This window comes from Camelina sativa, chromosome 15 (genome assembly GCF_000633955.1).
Source record: "Camelina sativa cultivar DH55 chromosome 15, Cs, whole genome shotgun sequence".
NCBI lineage: Eukaryota > Viridiplantae > Streptophyta > Magnoliopsida > Brassicales > Brassicaceae > Camelina > Camelina sativa.
The window spans coordinates 28,881,299-28,887,359 of NC_025699.1; positions in this window are offsets into that span (position 1 = coordinate 28,881,299).

The window sequence follows — 6,061 nt, forward strand, 5'->3', positions numbered from 1 at the left end:
TGAAACATGCCCAAGATGGATCACCGAATCGTCACCGTGAATCTGTGTAGAGATGAGAGAACCATTGCTGGAACATCTGCGAAGAGAGAGTAGGGTTCGTATCTGTGAGAGAGGTAATTTTATTCCGGATCGTGGCATCGATGGTACGAAGGATGCCATCAGTAGTGTTGAAGTGCTGCCGGTGGAGTCTGTGATTTCGTTCAGTCCAGATTGAATAGAGAGAGCACTGCCATGCCAGAAGAGCTAGTCGGCGCTGTGGTTTAGGCCTGGGGATAGCTTGCATGTAGTTGATAGTCGTAGTCCAGTTGCGATATGCCGGGATACCGCATCTAGTAGCGATTGATAGCCATATCGCCCAAGTGAAATCGCAGTTGAAGTTGATATGGTCTCGGCTTTCCAGATGCGAGTTGCAGAGAAGGCATAGAGGGATTGTTTGGAGTCGCCAGCTAAGGATACAATCACGAGTAGGGCATCGATTTAGGATTAGCAACCATGTGAGGAAGCTGTGCTTTGGTATACATCCCTGTATCCAAGCTGCTCTCCACCAAGGTACTCTGGGCGATTCTTCTCTCAAAAGACGGTAGATCAGTCCTGTGGAGTAGCGATTGTGAGTTTTTCCATCCAGTTCCCATTCATAGTAAGAATCATTTCCCCAAGTGATATCGTTGTAAGATAGATTGAGAGGGATAGCTGGTTCTCCGTTCGAGCGTGTGGGATCTGCCATTGTCCTTGACGACATAGTTGGTGGAGAGTGGCATTCGAAGGGATCCCTAGTCTGTGATTCCCTGAAATAGTTAGGTACTCCGATAGCTTACCAAATGGAGACCAGTTGCCTGACCAAAATCTACAGGTAAGACCATTACCAACCCTCATTTTTATCCAGTGATAAGCCACATCCCTGATCTTTAATAACTTCTTTGCCAGCCAAGAATAACCCGGTCTACATTTCATTGTCCAGAAATTAGATAGAGATCCCCGCAGAAAGTGATTCTTAAACCACGCCACCCACACAGAGCCTGATCTAAAGAAGAGGAGCCAAATAAGCCTTATACTACACGCCCTGTTCCAATGGTTTATGTCTATTATTCCCAGTCCCCCCTGATCTTTTGGCTTCGTAACTACTTCCCAAGAGACTCGTGCACTGTGATGTCCTTCCAAGCTTCCACTCCATAAGTAAGAACTGCAGAGGGAGTTGAGTTTCGCCACACATTGTTTGGAAAGAACAAACGTAGAGCACCAGAAATTTGTTATCCCTGCAATGACGGTGTTTATGAGTAAAAGTCGTCCTGCGAAAGATAAGCATTTAGCAGACAAGTTACTCATTTTCCTTTTCACTTGCTGTAGCAGTGGCTCACAGTCTTGCATTGTTAGTTTTTTGGTGCAGAGGGGAACACCCAAGTAGCGAACAGGGAGAGTCCCATGTGTTAACCCCGTTGAGCTCTTAAGAAGGTCAACTTCCTCATCCGTTAGTCCTCCAGCAAAGAAAGATGATTTTTGAAGACTAATTGCCAGACCTGATCTTTGTTCAAATTCATGCAGCACTTGAAGGACATTCTGGAGTGATGAGAGAGAGCCATCAAGGAATATGAGAAGATCATCGGCGAAGCAGAGGTGAGTAAGTTTAGCTTTGTCGCATTTATGATGATATCTGAATTTACCTTCTTCAGCAGCTTTGTTGAGCATTAATGACAAATTGTTCATGGCTATTACAAACAGGTAAGGAGAGAGGGGGTCACCTTGCCGGAGCCCTCTTTTACCTTTGAAATAGCCATGAACAAGTCCATTGTAACCGATGGTAAAGTTTGGGGTGCATACGCATGCTTGCAGCCATCGCAGATACTGATCAGGAATCTCCATTCCTCTTAGGCAGTGGAAAAGGAAATCCCAGGATAAGGTATCAAAAGCTTTAGCAATATCCACCTTTAAAACTATCCTTTTGGGACCTGCTTGCTTATGATAACCGTTAACAATTTCAGCTGCAAGGATGGTATTTTCAAGGAGTAACCTGTCTTTTACAAACGCAGTTTGATTAGGGGTGATGAACGAGGGCAGCATTGGCTTGATCCGGGTGACTAACAGTTTGGAGACCACCTTGTAGAGAGTGTTGAGACAGGAAATGGGTCTATAGTCGACAATCTTTGAAGCACCAGGCCTCTTAGGGACAAGAGTAAGGATTGTAGCATTAGTAGAAGCTGGCATGAATGAGGTTTGAAAGAAGTTAGAGACAGCTGACACAGCCTCAGAACCTACTATTCCCCAGGCAGCTTTGTAGAATCCAGAAGACAATCCATCAGGACCCGGAGCTTTATTGGGGTTCAGCTTCAACATAACTTTGGTTATCTCTGACTGAGTTGGAACACTTAGGAGGGACTGGCTTTGAGCTTGGGAGCAGCGGTAAGGATTCAGGGCTTGAAACCAGAGCAGAGGCAACCATAGAGCAGGGGGAGCAAAGTTATCCGGCGCTAGCAGATCCTTGAAGTGGGCAACCGCATGATACATCATGTCCTCGGGGTCAGTAAGGAGTTCCCCTGAATCCAGTAGGAATGAACGTATGGTGTTATAGCTAGCTCTGGACTGACAGATCCTCTGAAAGTATGAGGTATTCAAATCACCCTCTTTAAGCCAGTTTATTCTAGATTTTTGTTTGAAATAGCTCTCCTCTATATCCCTCAGGAAACTCCACTTTATATGCAGGTCGCATTCTTGTTGGAAGTTGTCATGTGATGGGTCTTGAAGCGCTTTTACCTGCACATCTAGTACAAACGGTTAGTTTTACTCACTCTCCATTGGATTTGAGAAAAGTTCTCTCTGTTAATTTGTTTAAGTTCACTTTTGATGGTTTTTTGCTTCCAACACAGGTCAGTGAGATTAGAAGCAACACTTCCGGCCTGAATCCATGCTTCATCAACCAGCTGGAGGAAGTTCGGGTGTTTGGTCAGATAGTTGAAAAATTTAAAGGGCCTGGTTCCAGCTTTAGGGAGTTGGTATGCGAGGTCTACTAGGCTTGGGGAATGGTCCGAAGGTAGGGGAGGGAGGAAGGTGGCTACGCTATCTGGGAAAAGGTCTAGCCATTGAGAGTTGACTAGAACACGGTCAAGCTTCTTGGCAACAGGTCCTTCAGGTTGGTTATTAGTCCAAGTGAACAAGGGGCCTTGGAAACGAAGATCAAAGAGATCCAGTTGGGTGAGACAGTCTTGAAATTCAGTCATTGGGGGGGGGGTTAAACAGTTCACAGACAAAGCTGAATGCTCCATATGGTGAACAATCTGGTTAAAGTCACCACCGACTAGCCAGGGACAAGTGTCAAGACCGAGGGTTTGTTGAAGTTGAAGCAATTCTACCCACAGGTCTGTTCTTTCTTCCCGAGAGTTTGAGGCATAGACTGCGGTGAATACTAACTGTACTTTTCCTCCAATATTGACCTCACAGGTGATGCTCTGACGTGTTTGGTGCAGGACTCGCACAGCCGCAGGGTCTTTCCAAATGATTACGATCCGTCCATCTTCATCAGATAAATGGTTTGAAACATGATTCCATCCAGGGCAAACTTTAGTCATAATCCGATTCAGGTTAACTTCTTTAATATGTGTTTCCAAAATTGCTCCAAAAAGAGGCTGGTAACTCCGAAGCCAATTACAAAAGGGCTTATGCTTATCCGGGCCATTTAGGCCTCGGATATTCCAAAAAAAGTGTTTGATATCCATTAATGGAGAGTTTTGGTTTCTCCCTGTACAGGGAGGGGACCAACAGAAAGGGGCTCATTTAAAGAAACAAGAGGAGCAGAAATAGAAGGAATTGGGGGAACAGGATCAGGAGTGGGGCTATGGAGAGAGGGGTGGGACCGAGATCTTTTAAGAGAGGGAGGGAGATGTGACTCAGGTGGTGGAGAGTGGGGGTAGGGTGCTCCCGAGGGAGTGATAGAAGCAGTAAGGCATTTAGTATGGTGGGACATCTTTGGGAGGGTGGGGGTGTGATGAGGGATGGTTGGGCCAATTAATATGGTTGGGGCATTTATTAGGGTTGGGGCATTTAAAATAGAGGTAGAAGGAGGGTTAGCTAGATTTGGGGGAGAGGAAGAGAGAGTAAGTGGGAGAGGGGGATTAGTCAGAATTGGGGGAGCTTGGGGAGGAGTGGGAGCAGCACAGGTTGAGACCACAAGAGTTACCACAGGGATAACCACAGTAGAACCGGACGCAGCCAGCTTATCAGAAGACTGCTTGGGCAGGGTTTTCGCTTGCTGCTTAGTTGCCGAGGGAGAGACCACTAAGGGAGAGTCCAGGTCTGAGTGAGGTAGGGTTTTATTAGTTTTACCATCCACCCGTTTCCCTTTCTTCACAGCAGTTGGTACTTTAACAGGTTCCTGGGGTGGAGGAAGTAGGAGACAGTTGCGAGCTACATGGCCCAGTTCTTTGCAGTGTGAACATGAGGGGGGAAGCCAGGGATAGTCAATCCCTACTTCAACCACTTGTCCATTATCCCTGGTAAATTCCACTACTTCCGGTAACTTTTTGGTAAGATCCACCACAACCTTGGCATGAGCTACCTTTAAACTGACTAGATTAATGGTAAAGTCATCAGTTTCTTTTGGTTCGCCTACTAACCCTGCAACTATACTGATACCTTCAATTGTGCGCAGATCTAGTGGGATGTCTCTCATGTGAATCCATATGGGTAGAGAATCAAGTACAAGAGAAGTGGAGGAAATATTGGGGGCCCAAGGTACCGTATGGAACATGGAATCACCAATATACCAAATGCACTTTTCAAGTACTTTCTGTCGTATATAGTCATTGGGGATTCGTAAAAGAGCAGACCGAGAAAAGTGATTCACATGAATTTCTAGCCGGTTGCCTTTTCCCAACATGTGGTTCAGAACGCTGTGGATTTGATGAAATAGAGGGGGCCTACCATTAAAGAAACAGATGATGAAATCTTTATGCATCTCTGCTCCCCTTTGGAAGACCGAATCTGGAATATGAGTGGTGGGTCTACCAGTTTCTGTATAGGAGACAGGAGACAACCTCTTAAGAGATTTGTCCGTATTCTTCCTTAATTTATCCACCAAAGTACTAGACTTAGGGGGCGGGCCTTGGGTTGGTGCCGAAGGTGAAGCAGCGTTTGAGGCTTTAGCACCTGTAGCAGTGGCGTCTTTTGTAGATTCATGAACAGATCTGGGCAAGGTCGAGTGTTGGGAGGGTATTTGGGGAATCTGAGGGGTGGAGTGGGTTGGTGTTGTGGTGGGATGTGAAGAGGCACGGGAGGATGAAGCTGCTGCTTTGTTAGTAAGAAGGGGGGAAGAAGTTTTTGGAGGAAGTAAAGTAAATTTTTCAGCTACAGTTGCTTTCTGTAGCAGTAGCTGCAGATCTGGGGATAACTTGTACAGGATCCGCGGGAGCAAGTTGGGGGACATCAACCGAGTGCATTTCAACATCAATAGTGAGGGAATTCGTTGCATCTGAAGTGGAAGGAACCTCTGCGGGCCTAGTAGAGTTGGCAGTTTGCAAGGGTTTAGTGGTAGCAGGGGAAAGCGGAGGGAAAAGGGCAAGGGGGAAGGAGGAGTTCAGGTCAGGGTCGGGAGGGTCTGGGGGAACGAGGGGAGGGGTTACGGGGTTACCACCAACGGTGAGAAGCCTAGGGTTCAGGGCGGAAGCACGACTATCCGGAAACCAGCGGTTCGCCATAGGAAACCGTGTCAAAGAGAAAAGAACTTTTTTTTTTTTTTCTTGCTTTTGACTTTTGAGCTATGGAGAATATCTTTATAAAGTCCTGATGTTCACCTTCTTATCATTAAACATGGACAAATTAAGTCAAGACATATACTCAGAGTGACAAAGGGAGGGATGGTGCATGTAGCGGAAAAGTATATTATTTTCTTTTTGTTCGTTTTTAAATATTGAGATTTGTTTCACACTTTTAATAAAACGGTCAGAGTTTAAATATACTTAAAAGTTAAACCAAACTCAAATTTTTAACATGTTTTATGACAAAACTCAAGGTCTAGTTTTTGAGTAAGAAAAACTCAAGGTTTGTTGACAAAAAAAAAAAAAAAAAAAAAAAAAAA